This window comes from Vicugna pacos, unplaced genomic scaffold, assembly GCF_048564905.1.
Source record: "Vicugna pacos unplaced genomic scaffold, VicPac4 scaffold_20, whole genome shotgun sequence".
Lineage (NCBI taxonomy): Eukaryota > Metazoa > Chordata > Mammalia > Artiodactyla > Camelidae > Vicugna > Vicugna pacos.
The window spans coordinates 12426805-12442883 of NW_027328741.1; the positions used below are offsets into that span (position 1 = coordinate 12426805).

Genomic DNA, 16079 nt, shown 5'->3' on the forward strand with positions numbered 1-16079 from the left:
AGCCATTTTGGTTGCTGTGAGATTATATTTCATTCTGGTTTTGATTTATGATTCCCTTATGAATAGCAAAATTATGTTTCTTTTTATGTGCATGAAAATCATCCACATGTCTGTTTTTGAAAAGTTTACATGAAGACCCTTAAACTGTTTTTAAGATGGGGCATGTGTTTTAAAATATTGGGTCTAATATGCTACATATATATTATGGCTATTAACACCATCTTGGTCTCATTGTCTGAAGTTTTTCCTTCTATTCTATGTGTTGTCATATTTCTTGTAGAAGGTTTCCTTTGCTCTGAAAACGGTTTTGCACTTCACACTTATACAAGAATTAGAATCCCTGTATCACGTAGAAAATCTAATTTTTCCTTAGTAAACTTAAAACTATTATTAATTTTCCTTTTTTTAATTAGGAGACATATCAAAAATAAATATTGCTATGATTTATCTCAAAGTCAGTTCTCCTCATGTTCTTGGTCAGAAATTGTATAGTTTCAGGTTTTACATTAAGGAAATTAATCCATTTTTTTTGTATTCTATGGAAGGAAATGCTCATACATCTTCTTTTTACATGTACTGTCCTGTTTTCCCAGAACTACTTGTTGAAGGGATTGCCAATTTTCCATTGTATACTCTTGCCTCCTTCATTGTGGACTAATTGACCATATGTGTGTGGGTTTATTTCTGGACTTTTTATATTGTTCCATTGATCTATGTGTGTCTTTTAGTGTTAAATTTTGATGTTTTGAATACTGTAGCTTTGTAATATGTTCTAAAGTCAGGGAGGGTAATACCCACAGCTTTGTTCATTTTTCAAAAATAATTTTAGGAAATTTGTGTCTTCTGATTTTGAATATTATTATTTTTCTCCTTGTTTTGTGAAGAAACATATGGATTCTGGGAGAATAGAAATTTTCTAAAGGAAAAAACAAAAGAAAAATACTAAAATTTAGATTATAAATCATACAATATTAAACAACCAATGGATTGCTGTATAAATCAAAGGAAATATATATAAAGAAAATGACAACAAAAACAAAGTCCATGGGGTATAGCAAAAGCAGTATTAATAGGGATGAATATAGCAAAATAATCCCACTTATTCAAATAAGAAATATCTCTCTCTTATAACATAATCGTACAAACAGATGATGTAGCAAAATATGAAACAAACTTGTTAGTAGAAGGAAAGACAGCTGAAAGATCATAAGATACACGAATAAAAAGATTAAAAATAGAAACATTCAATCATACTAAATAATGGCTATTGAAAGATAGATAAAATTGATAAAATTTAACCAGACTCATGAGTAAAACCAGAATACAGATAAATAAGCTCATAAATAAATGGAAGTTACAGTTTATATCAAAGAAATACAAAACATTATAAGAAGATACAACAAATTATATGTCAATAAAATGGAAACCCAAGAAGAAATGGACAATTTCTTAAAAAGACATAATCTCCAGGATGAAATGAGAAAGAGAAAATATGAACAGATTATCACTAATGAATTTGAATAAGTAATTAAACAAAATCTTCCAAGAAACAAAATTCCAGGCCTAGACAGCTTCACAGGTGAATTCTGACAAACAATTAGAGAAGAGCTATCACCTATACTTCTCAGAGAATTCCAAAAATTTGCAGAGGAAGGAAGGCTTCCTACCCCAACTTTCTGTATCACACTACTATTAAAACTGGAACAAATACCTCAAAAAATTACAGGTTAAATACTACTGATAAGCATAGGTGTAAAAATCATCACTAAAATGTTAGCAATGAAAAAAATACAGTAAAAGGATTATACAGTATGATTAGTCCATTTTATTCAAGGGATGCAAAAGCGATTCATTACCCACAAATTAATTAATATGATACACCACACTAACAAATTGAAGAAAAAAATAATATGCTCACTTCAAAAGAGTCATAAAATGTTTTGAAATATTCAGTATCTATTTATGAGTAAGTTTCTCCTCAAATTGGGCATGAGGAAACATACCTCAACACAGATAAGATCATATATTACAAGAACTCAGCTAACATGACACTCACTGATTAAAAGCTGAAATCATCTCCTTTATGGACAGGAAAAAGACAAGAATGCACACTCTTTCAACTTTTATTCTGAATAGTATTGGAAATTCTAGCCATAGTTATCCAAAATAAATGTAAATAAAATATGGCTAATTTAGAATAGGAATAAAAGTATCTGATTGCAGATGACATACTTTAAACAGAAATCCTTAAGATGGCACCTCAAAACTACTAGGGCTTATCAATGCATTTGATAAAATTTCATATTGTAAAATTAACATACAGAAATCTTGCATTTCTGCACACTAACAACAAGCTAACAGATAGAGAAAGTGAGGGAACTGTCTCACTTAGAGTTGCATTACAAAAGAAATAAACCTGGAAATATATCCAATCAAGGAGGTAAAAGAACTGTACACAGAAAACTATGAAATATTTATAAAAGAAATTGAAGATAATGCAAACAGATGAAAGTATATATTGTGTTCATTGATGAGGTAATAATATTGTTTCAATGACAGTATTAGCAAAGAAAATACACTAATTAAATTCAGTGCCTATCAAAATACCAAGGGCATTTTCATAATTTACAATAAATAATTCTAAAATTTACATGTAAACACAAAATTGTTGAAATCACTAAAACAAATAACAAAAGAAAAAAACAAACCATAAATACAAATTTATTTTATAAACAACAAAGAGGATGTATCACTTTCCCTGATTTAAAACTATAATACAAAGCTACAGTAATAAAAAGAATTTGGTAGTGGCACAGAACAAAGGGAATAATGGCACACAAAGAATGCCTAAAAATGAAATCAGACAGTTATGGTCATTTAGACCATTACAAAAAATGAATATACAGTGGGGAAAAGGTAACCAACAGGCATATGAAACCGGTCAACATCACTAATCATCAGAAGAATGCAAGTCCAAAACACAATGAGAGTTTATGTCAGCCCTGTCAGAAAGAATATAATCAAAAAGATAACAAATATAAGTGTTGGTGAGTATGTAAGAAAAACAAACCTGATGCACTGCTGGAGTGAATGTAAATTTGTGCTGCCACTGTGGAAAACAGTATGCATTTTTCTCGAAAAATTAAAAATGAAATATAATCCAACATTTCCATATCTGGATACTTATTCCAAGAAAATAAAAACACTAACCAGAAAAGATAAATTCAAACATATATTCCCTGCAGCATTATATACAATAGACAGGATATAGAAGCAAATTAATTGCTCATCAATAGATGATGGATAAAGATAATGTGTGTTTATAATATATATATCTACACAGCTATATTTTTATCTTTGATTTTATTGATTAATCTATATTTACATGTATATATAAATATATATGTATATATATATGCACACACACAGATAAAATTCCAATGGGTTATTACTCATCTATAAAAAGAATAATTTTTTCATTTGCAACAAATTTGTAGACCAAAAGGGTAATATGTTAAGTGAAATAATTCAGAAATAGAATGACATATGATATATGATTTTACTCATATTTGTAATTTAAAACAAATGAAAATAACACAGCAGAAAAGGAGATATAGATATACAAAGAAACAGGTTGTTCACAAGAATGGGGGAAATGGGGTGAGGAAAAAGAAATATTTCATGAAAATTAAGAGAGAAAATTTTCCAGTTGCAAATTAAATGAGTCAGGGTCAAGAAATGTGCTGTATGGGGAATAGTAAATAACTACTAAATATCTTTAAATAGCAACATATCATATCTAGATATATTCTGGTTATCAGTTTGAAGTGTACTAAAAGTTGCAAAGAGTTTGATGTTTAAGAGATACTAACACAGTTTATAAATTAATGTTCACTTCGTAAAGAAACATACTTTTAGAAAGAAATTAGATTTGTAGTTAACAGGGGCAGGGGTTGGGAAAGGAGAATTTGATTAATGCACTCAAATGCTATAATCCTCCAGCCATAAAATAAACGTGTTCAAGGGATGCCCCGTAGTAATATGAAAATTACAATAAATACTGCTTTATGTTATATATGAATGTTGTTAAGGAAGTAGACAATAAGGTTTTATATCACAACCAAAAGGCAAATCGTATTTCTTTAATATTGAATCTAAATGAGATAATGAATTCTCCCTAATGTTGCTATGATATTTGTTTCAAGATACTTGTTAATCAAACCAATATCCTGGACACCTAAACTTACACAATGTTCTATGCCATTTATATCTCAATAGATGCAGAAGGAAAAATGGAAAGACAATATTCATTTTTCCCATGATATTTCTCATGATTGTTTCTGCAGCAAGTAAAGTTGAGTTATGATATACTTATCCTAGGTAAAGATACTAATAAATATGTGATTCTAATAAATAATACATAAAGATACTAATATAATTAGTTTTACCATGCCTTAAACATTGTTCATGTTAACAGCCCACTGCTTCTGTAGGCATCAAAATTTCACTCTGTGTATTCATCTGAGATTAGGAAATGGATGCTCTTCTGCTGAGTGATAAAGTTCACTGTCTCTGACCGATGGTCTCATCTCCATGACAGCATCAGTAAGAAAGGAACATGCTAGGTTGCTAAAAATCTCAGCATGGGAAAATCTCAGAACCCCTACAATTCTTAACTGTTTTGCAATGGGAAGTCAATACTGACAAAGACTTGATTTTGGATAACAATGTGGTGTTTTCTCATGGTTGCATTAGAGAATGTGAGGATAATCATTGAGACCCACAACAAATATTCTCGCTCAAGAGCTGGGCAAAGAACTGTAAATGTTCTGCATTATTAGGACTGAGGACTGCTTTCAAAATGATGACAATGCAAACTCTACTCCATGTAGTCCAAGGAAAGAAAGATTATTGCAATTTCTAGGTGAACAGGAATAAGTCAGTGGTTCAGTCTCTATAAATTAGTCAACGGGTGTTCAAAGCCAAAATAAGTTGTGACAACAATGAGAATTAAAAGAAAAATAACTTAGATGTAAGCTTAAATTAAAAAGGAGACACAATCCTGTTCTGGGCTCTGTGGACTGAAGAATGTACCTGCCTCAGTCCAATTCAAGGGTTCAGAGGCTTGGCCCTAGCTTCAGCTCGGGATTCAATGAACAGTTAACAATTAGTATACTGGAAGAAATATAATCTACCTCTCCCTGATCGGTAGAAAATCTGGTGGCTCAATGAAACTCTTAATACACAGATATTCTGCCAAATGCAGAGGAATATTTCACTGATGACTCAGCTAAGACAAACTTAACAATCCATCTTCACACACACACAGTGGTAGACGGATTTGTAGTATTTACTGGGAAGAATTCAGTGGGCAGTGCACAGAGAATAGTTTTCAAAGCACCAGCCAACTTTTGTACTTTTGCCAATGGTCTAGATTTTACCAGGGAGAAAACTACAGATGGACAAACAAACAATATTCTTCTTTAGGATTTTAATTTTGAAAGTAAACTGTAGCTTTTGGCTTATAAGTATAGAACCTTGTTAAGATGATTACGGTAAGACCCACTGTCTGATAAGAGAGCTGGAAACTAGCTGCTGAACCAGCCCATCTGAACCCCAGACTGCTAATGTAAGCAAAAACATAGCCACCATCAGATTTGAGCTGACAAACTTAAAAGCGTGATGTTTCTGTTGTAGGAAAAACCACTGCTGTCAATACACAGATCTCCTACTGCAAGTGGTCTCTTTCTTCTCTTGATAAAGGTCATATTGGTGGGATGTTCCAAGAGCTTACCCTGGACCATTTGCCCATTCTCCAGATAATCAAATACTTTCTTCACAACTGGTGACACATTTTCAGGACTCAATTTTACCATTCCAGTCTTATCAGCTGACACTGGCTGCATGATTATGACCAGAAGCCTTAGACACCCTGACCTTGCCTACAATTTTTCCAGCCTTTCAGGGCATTTCACATTCTGAAAATGCTTCACCTTTTATTTTAAATAAATGGGAAATACTCAAAGTCTTCCGGGAATATATTATATTTCCTAATATCTGCAGAAATTTGGTAATCTTGCAGTTGGACAAATTTTAATTCCACCACCCTCACCTCCTACTATTCCACACATATTAGATTGCAATTTCGTTACTGAATACGACCACCACAACCAAGGGTCTAGTACCTCTTAGATACTTCCTGTGTTAAGGTTAGAAGGGGCACAAATTATGTGGGGTGTATAAATCTACATTAAAAGTTTGAAATGGCACTGTCTCTTCTGGACAAAGCTCTGATTCTAAGAAGTAAATTAATTAGAAGGCAGTATAGTTATTGGTATGGGGAAGAGAATCAGCTATTTTGGGTGGGTGTGTGATGAAGAGATAGGAAGAAATCCAGCAAATGAGAATGGAATACTTTATGCCTCTCGAGGCATGAATTAAGAAGAAAATAATACTTTGTCTACTTTACCTACTTCCACTTACTGTTTTGAGTGACTAGTCCTTGGGCTATGAAAAGAGCTAGTTTGTGGGGAAGAGTAAACACCATAACGAAATAGTTTGAAAAGCATGAGAGATTTGTTGTTTCAGGAAAGTAGATTTTCCTTAAAGTCAACATGTATCTTTCATTCACTAATTATTAAATTGCATCCTGTGGCATGTGCTGTGCTTACAGTGCTGGTATCCAAGTTAGACAATGAAAGGGGGATAGACAGAAAACATCTGGAGGAGGTGGTTTCATGCTGAGACTGGGAAAGTCTAAGAAGGTAAAAGGAGGATACCTAAAGTCCATGGATGAGCTGGAACAAAAGTGGTAAGGTTGGAGCTTACATTGTTGACAAGCATTTGCCTGGATATATCTCCAGATACTGTGAAACATAAAGATATTCCAAGGAAGTCAGATACCAGATTTATTAAGGAATGACTAAACTAAGTTGAGTTTCTGGGCTTAGAGATGGATAGGCATTAAGTGCCAACCTGAGGACATAAGCTTGTCTTTAGCTGGAACGTAAAAGCAACATAAATTATTGACTTGTTAATATACTGTAGACTCTTTAGTTCAGGAAATGAAACCACCAATTGGAATGTTTTGAGAACAGCACAAAGAAGACCATAGATAAAATTGCTTCTTAAATTCTACCACATGCTTAATATGCCATCTGAGACTACATTATGTGAACTTTATGGTTCCAGGAGTGACACAATAGAGACCATGATCCCTGGGCTTGTCCTACATTTACCTTCTGTTCCAACCTATCCTAACTTAACACTATTAATACTTTCAAGGATGAACCAGAAACCATTTAGTACATTTGTCTCTCTCCATGTGTTAGTTTTTTTCCAAATTCTTCCATTTTCTCTTCTTCCTTACAAGAAATTATTTAAATTTACTTACATATTGTTCCATCAAATGATCAAATCAATCAAATATTTTTTTTCTTAAATGGTTACTTAGTCTCACATTTAAATTTTAACTCCATTTAAAACAAATAAGGAAAATACAGGTACAAATCTATGTTTATTGTTCAAAAAAGAAATTTGCAGATATTTGTGGACATTTGACAACATCAATTTTAATCTTTGTTATCTTGCATAATCTGGTAGTCCTCTGGTAGATCAGTTTTAATTAGGATGACGTTGATAAACTGAAGATGGTTGATGAGTTGGCTTTGAAAGAGAGGTAGTTGATGTATCAGCTATCCCTGGCACTGGAAACCGTGGGTTGCTCCCTGGTTGAAGTTTAGAAAAACGACCTTCACTGGCAGATTTGTTGTGATATCTATTTGGAAAAGTAGAAGGCTCCAACATCAGTCCATAACAATTGCTCTGTATGGGAGACAAGATGCTGTATTGAGAATTAGAAGTTGTAGTTGTAATGAAGTTCACAACAGTGTCATTTGCTTCATTGAAGCTGCTTTGAGAGTGCCCGTGGACAGTGGTAAACTGACTTAAAATAGCACGTTGATCCACTGCAATTTGCACTCGTGGTCTAACTGATATTGATGATGGAGGAGAAAAATCACCTCTGATCGGGGTATTTGTATCACCAATAATGTGGCTAGTAGGGGGCTTACTTATTAGATTCATATTTAAATTTGCAGGAGATAAAAATGGACTTTCTCCACTAGTGTCAGCCACAAAACCAGAATTAAGATTATCCACATTACCACCTGATTTAAAGTGCTTCTTTTTGAAATCTTCATCCAATGAAGATACCAGAGAGGCATTTTTAATCCCAACTCTTCTTTTTATTCTCACTAAAAGCTGGGGACAGACTCGTTTAAAATTTGGATAATGATAGAATTGCAGCTACAACCAAAGGAGAAAAATTTTAGTAATATTTTAAACCAAAATACAAGACTACAATAAGCCTAACTAATAAAACCTCAGATTTCACGTTTACTGTGCATAGAAAATATCATCAAAATATGAACAATGCTGATGATATTTTGAAGTTCCTTATTTGGAAAATAGAAATTTAAATTTTATAGTCATCAAATTTAAGAAGTTAACATTTGCAGCAACGGTGAATTCCAATTTTTAAAGCAACTTTAATACCTTTATTTAGATTTCTGGTGTGATTCATAGTTGCAAGCAAAGTTTCTCATAATCTTGACTACTTAAGGCACTGTCCTCATTTTTTTGAAAAAATAAAGGATTTTAGTCTTAGTAGTTCTATACAATTTTCAAAATCTAGCTTTACATTTATATTACCATAGATTGATGTACAAAATAAACTTTTATATATAAGTTACCAAGTCGTAACTAATATTTCTGAATATCTTGCTTAAAACAGAGACTAATTTTTCTTCTGCCAGAATGTCAGCTAGACAAGCAGATCTTTGAAAATTCTGCCACTCTTTACTAAACCCATAAAGCTTAAGCTCTCTAACTAAACTTTTCATACTTCCAGTTTCAAATATAGTGAAAGGGGACTTTCTTTCCAAAACTTCCTTCTTAAAGACATCTTCATCAATCACTACAGAGGTTCCATTATCATCCCAACAGATGGATTTAAATTGGTCACTCCCAGTCATTTTCCAGAGTATTCTGGGAAATGTCAGAGAATGAAAATTATTATCTTCATCTGGTTCAGAGACACAATGTGTGTAACATGGTCTTTTTATCATGGATTCTTCAGAGAAAGTCTGGAAAATATTTTCCTCAATCATAGACCTCAAGTCCAAGTCCCCAGAGAATGTTTGATCACACAATAGAGATCTACCGGGGTTTCCTGAACCAGTTTGTTCATCTTTACGAGACACATCTTGAATTTCTGAAGAAACATGTACCATCTCAAATAAATTTTTCCACAGCTACTTTTCTAATCAGCATGATTTTGAGCACTGCAGCTACAAATGCAGCTTTGGCAGTCTTGCACAGATAAACTGCTAGGCCATCACAATGGTTCTCAATCTGAGTAGCTGTCACATCACAAAGCGACTGATCTCCTACCAACCCAAGAGTAACATTCAGCCACTGTTTACTTCTCATTCATCCAGTTAAAATGAAACATATAGGATGCTTATGTTTATAGTGTTATCTGCAAATCTTATTCCCACAAAATCTTTTTAAATAATTTAATTTTGGGGTCTATGAAATAAAACCTATCTCCATCCTTTTGTACACAAATTTATACCAGATTGGTGAACAGAGTATAAATAATGCACAAAATATCTATAGTAATTTTAAAGTTTTGGAATTTAAAGTGAAATTTGTGTAAAAACTGTAAAGAAATGGTATAATGATTTCATCATCATTTGTAATTAAAGTGAAACTTAGTTTGATTTGGAAATGGAAGTAGTTATTTATCTGTGTACTTTACAATATGTATCTCTATATTCAAAACGTGAAGAATAAATATGTTTATTTTTTATGTTTATAAATAAATGATAAATATTTATGAAATAAAATTAGATTAAAATAATCATTAAAATTTAAGAAATCCCAAAGGGTGGCATTTTTGTTTTAAATTGTAATTCAGTGCTATAAGTAAAACAAATGTAATTTAATATACTACTTTAAAATTACAAGAGAGACAATCTTATTGTATATTTACAAATGTTTGTTTTTGCCATTCTTTCACTCAGAGGTTTCTCAGTGCATAGAACTAATAAATTTTCTTGTCATCTATATAATACATACCCTTGGGGCTTCTGTTATGTGTTCCAAAATGATGTTGATTAATACTCTTATGCACAATATCCTGGGTTCAATAAATGTGCCTCCATTAAGGGGGAAACAAACAATCAAAAAACAAAGAAATAACAGTGTATGTGGGTTGGGTTGGAAAAGACCAGGTAATGCATTTTAGGAAGCAACATATTTCTCAGTCCTGAAACATTTGTCATTGTAAGTATAATACGGCATTTTAAGGCAAGTGTCTTGTGCACTAATTGTAACAATAGCTATGTTCTGTATCAGTAAACTGTAGTAAATCCAGTTCTACCAATACTTATATACTTATTTAGAAATAAATTCCGTTAAACATAAGCCAAATTCAAAATGGGAGATAAAATTTTTAAATAAATAAATGTACCCTCAAGCTACAATGTAAAATTTTCCTTCAGTATCTGTAAATTCCATTCTAAATAAATAATAGCAACCTGAATTTATTGCACGTTATAAGTATTAGAAATTATAGTTAAGTTGGGTTTAGTCCTCATTCATAAATATTACTTAACATATGTAAATGAATATATGTGATACCGTCCATTAGAAAACAAAGAATTCAAAAATAACAATCTGAAAATATGTAGGAAAATTATTCACAGATTGGATATTACCTTTTTTTATAAAAATATTCTTAACAAATTTGCTCTAGATTGAATGTAACTAAACATAATAAAAGCCATATATGGGAAACCCATGACTAACATCAAGTTCAATATTAACATACAGTAATGTTTTCATCTGGCCCAGTAATAAGAAGAAGTAGCTCATTTTCAGAAGTCCTAAATTACAGTACTAGATGTCCTAGCCAGAACAAGTAGTCAAGAAAAATTATAAAAGGCATCCAACTTGTAAAAATGCAGTAAAATTTTTACAGATGACATAATTATGCATAGATAGAAAACTCCATATACTCCTCCAGTGACTGTTAGAAATAATGAACAAACTTAGTAAACTTGCAGAATACAAAATCAATATACAAATATCCGTTGCATTTATGTATACTAAAAACACATTATCAGAAAGAGAAATTAGGGAAACAATTGTGTGTAAATTAATACCAAAAATATTAAAATACGAATAAATTTGATAAGTGAAATAAAAGATCTAAGCATAGATGTATAAATTACAGGTGCAAGAAATAAAAGCAAACAAAATAAATACAAAGATATTCTGTGCTCATGGATTGTATACATTGTGAGGAAATATTCTAATCTATCTTTTACATGTTCAATCTCCCAGCACTAATTATTGAGGAGAATGTCTTTTCTTCATTTTATACTCTTGCTTCCTTTATCATGGGTTAAAAGATCATAGGTGTGAGGGATTATATTTGGTTGCTCTATTCTCTTCAATTCATTGGTGTCTGTTTTTGAGCCAGTATCATGTTGTTTTAAATACTAAAGCTTTGTAGGACTATTTAACGTCAGAGAACTTTACACCATTATATTTAATACACTTTTTGAAGATTATTTTGGCAACTCATGTTCTTTGTGGTTACATATAAATTTTGAAATTATTTGTTCTATTAAATGGAAAAATATCATGGGTATTTTGACATGAATCACACTAAATGTAGATTGCTTTGGGTAGTAGGGTTGTTGCAACCACATTGTTTCACATTATTAACACAAGAGATTTTTTTCATTTCTTTGGACCAGTTTTAATTTCATTCATCAATATTTTCTGTTTTTTAATGTATAGGTTTTCTCCTTATTTGTTAACTTATTTGTAGGTTTTCTTTACATATATATAATTAAATACATTGTATTTGTAAATACATTTCCTGCACAAATACAACAGGCAGAAGGCAGTGGCAAGTCATATTCAAAGTCCTGAATGAAAATAGCTGTAATCTAAGATACTTTATCAAGCAAGGCTACCTTTTAGTGTAGAAGGCGAGATAAATAGCTTCCACACAAGCAAATACTAAAAGAATTAAGCAAGAGAAAAAGAAATAATGAAAGATATACTCTAAATAAAAAACAAGCAGGAAGCTATAGAAAAGAGAAAGGTATAATTAGAAAGGAAATAGCTACAATGACTTACAACAGAATAAATATGATGTTGTAAAACAGGACGTCAAAATTTTATGCGTCACCGACTGAAACATGAAAATACAGAGTGTTTTCTTCTTGTTTCTCTTCTCTGCAGGATGGGTTTGAGTTATATTCTTATCAGTTAAAATAAACAGAAATATCATAGGTCAATATAAATATAAAACAACGTAATAATAAGTCAAAAGCTTACAATGAATTCACAAAGCAAAAAAGAAACCAAGATTATAAAAGAATACTTATCAAGCCACAAAAAGAAAAAGAAATGAACAAAAAGGAAATACCAATCAACTGGAAAATGAAGTTAAAAATGGAAATAAACACTAGTCTATTAATAATTATCACAAATGTTAATGGATTTAGTACTTCAATCAAAAGATATATATTGTCAGATGGGATAATATAACAAGACCCTACATTATGACGAATACAAGAGAACCACTTTTGCGAGAGGAACACACATCAAATTTATGTCAGAAGATGGAAAAATATATTCCATTCAAATGTACATATGAAGAATGCAGGACTAGCAGTACTGACTTCACACAATAGAGACTTTACAAGAAAGGCCATAGAGAAAGATAAACAAGGACATGATATAATGATTAAAGGAACAATGCAAAATGGGGGTATTATACTCATTAATGTATATGCACTCAATATAGTAGCCCCTAAATATATAAAGCAAATACAAATAGATAAAAAGACAGAAATCCCTGGGAACACAATCAGAGTTGGAGACTATAACTCCCCATTACATCACTGGACTGGTCTTTCACACAGAAAATTAATAAGGGAACAAAGATACTAAAAGACATTATAAAATAATTGGAGATGGTTGATATTTTTAAAACAGTAATTCTCCCCAAAACAGAATATGCACTCTTTTCTGTGCACATGGAACATCTTCTAGGAAAGATTATGAACTCAGGCTCTGAAAAAGCCTCAACAAATTTAAGAAGATAAAAAATATTTCAAGCATCTTTTCTGAGTATAATACCATGAAACAGAAAAACAGGGAGAAAAAATGACACCATCCAGAATAAAAAACATGGTACTAAAACAAGGGGGAGAGTTGATGAAGTAAAAGAAGAAATTACAAAATATCTTGAGAAATATGACAAAACACAGCACAAATTCTATGGAAAACTTAAAGCAGTCTTAAGAGGGAAGTTCATAGTGAAACGGCCTTCGTCAAAGAAGAAGAACAATTTCAAATAAATAATCTAACATTCTATGTAAACTAATCAAGAAAAGAAGAGCAAACAAAACCAAAAGTCAACAGAATGATGTAAAAAATAAAGACCATGGAAGGAAGATTTGGAATAGAGATTAAAAAATAGAAAAAAATTAATCTAATTATTTTTTAAAATAGTAAACAAAATTGACAAATCTCTGTACAGGCTCACCAACAAGAAAAGAGAGAGAACACAAATAATATAAGAAATGAAAATGGAGAAAATACAAAGAGTACAACAAATTTGCAAAATATCATAAGGGATTACCATGAGCAACTGTATGTAAACAAACTGGGCAACCAGGAAGAAATGGAGAAGTTTTTGGAAACATTCAGCCCACCAATATTGCATCAAGAAGAAATTAACCATTTGAACAGACAGATCACCAGAAATCGAATAGAAATATCAATAAAATAAAATTCTCTGCAAACAAAATCCAGACCCAATTACCTTCACTGGGGAATTTGATCAAACATACAAAGAAAAATCCATACCAGTCCTCCTCAAACTCTTCCAAAAGATTGATATGGAGAGAGTACTCCCAAACTGACACCATAGGCCAATATCAAACTGATACCAAAAGCAGAAAAAGACACTACCCCAAAAAGAAAACTATAGGCCAATATCATTGATAAACATAGATGTAAATGTCCTTAAGAAATTATTAATAAACAGAATCCAACAGCATGTAAAAAAAGATCATGCACCATTTACACTTTAGGTTCATCCCAGGAACACAAGGATGGTTTACCATTTGCAAATCAATCAAACAATTGTGATACACCATATCAACAAAAGAGAAGACAAAAATGATATGATCATCTCAGTAGATGCAGAAAAAGCATTTGATAAAATTTAACACCTATTTGTGATAAAAGTTCTTATCACAGTGGGCATAGAAGGACCATATCTCAACATAATGAAAGCTATTTATGACAAATATTTAGCCAGCAAATACTCAATGGTGAAAAACTGGAACCCTTTCCACAAAAACCTGAGACAATACAAGGATGCACATTCTCACAATTTCAATATAGTCTTGGAATTCCTAGCCACAACTATCAAGCAAGAAAAATAAATAAAATGATTCAGACTGTAAAAGAAGAGTTAAAACTGTCATGATATGCAGATATGACACTATATATAGAAAACTGTAAAAGCTTCACAAAAAATACTTAGGGTAAAAAAGGAATTGGGCAAGGTAGCCAGTGTAATGTACAAAAACCAATTAGATTTCATTACACTACCATTGAATCAACAGGAAAAAAAAAGTATAGAAACAACCCCTTTTATAACTGCACCCAAAACTATAAAATGCTTAAAAAAACTCTGACCAAGTAGGTGAATGACTTATACATGGAGAACAGGAAATCATTGTTTCAGGAAATCAAAAAGGATTTTAAGAATTGAAAAGATAACCAATGGTCTTGTAATGGAAGAAATAATATTGTTAAAATGGCCATACTGCCCAAGGCAATCCCCAGGCTTAATGTGATTTCCTATCAAATTATTCAAAACATTTCTTTTTAGGACTGAAACAAATGATCATAAGAATTATATAGATACACTAAAGATCTATAATTTTCCAAACAATATTGAAGACAAAGAAAGAGGCTGGAGGAATAACCCTCCTGGTCTCCATACACTATTGCAGACCTACAATAATGAAAACGACATGATATTGGTACAGAAATAGACATATGGCCAATGCAACAGAATTGAGAGACTAGGAATAAATCTACAGGCCTATGTTCAATTAATCTTTGACAGAGTAGCCAAGAATATGACTGAGAAAAGACCATCTCTTCACCAACTGGTGTTGGGAAAACAGGATAGCAGCAAGCAGGGCAATGGAGTTAGAACACTCCTTCGCTCCATACACAAGAATAAACTCAAAATGGCTTGAATACTTAAATGTAAGGCAAGACAGAGTAAATCTCCAAGAAGAAAACATAGGCAAAACACTCTGAGATAAATCTCAGCAATGATCTCCTAGTACAGTCTACCCAAGTAATGGATGTAAGAGCAAAATTATTAAAATTGGACCTAATTAAACTTATAAGCTTTTGCACAGCAAAGGGAACCATAAACAAAGCAAAATGACTAACTACAGGATTAAGGAAAATATTTAGAAATGATGCAACTGACAAAGGCTAAATTTCCAAAATATAGAGTTCATACAACCTAATAATAATACAAAAAAAACGAAACCCAATCTGAAAATGCACAGAAGCCCTAAACAATACATTATCCATTAGAGACATACAAATGCCACATAGAAATATGAAAAAAAAATTGCTAACTCTCATTATCAGAGAAGGGCAATTCAAAACTATAATGAATTATCACCTCACATTAGTCACAATGGCCGTCAATAAAAAGTCCAAAAACAATAAATGCTGGGGAAGCTATGATGAAATGGAACCCTCTTACACTGTTGGTAGGAATGTAGTTTGTTGAAGTCATTGTGGAAACCAGGATGGGTATTCCTCAAAAGAATAAAAATATATTTAACTTATCCAGCAATCCAACTCCTGGGTATATATAAAAGAGGACCCTAATTCAAAATGTCACCTGCACACAAATGTTCTTAGCAGTGCTATATACAAAAGCC

The 16079-nt window shown here is 31.9% G+C and overlaps 1 long non-coding RNA gene across 3 annotated transcripts in view; it reads right to left on the minus strand.

Moving 5' to 3' along the window:
* Window positions 1–7547: 7547 nt before the first annotated feature.
* The window catches only part of LOC140694153 (uncharacterized), a 36617-nt gene continuing 28085 nt past the window's right edge, over window positions 7548–16079 (minus strand). For all 3 annotated transcript variants that reach the window (XR_012069905.1, XR_012069906.1, XR_012069907.1), the window contains exon 4: window positions 7548–7824. This is a non-coding gene — a long non-coding RNA (uncharacterized lncRNA). The remainder of the gene's footprint in view (window positions 7825–16079) is intronic.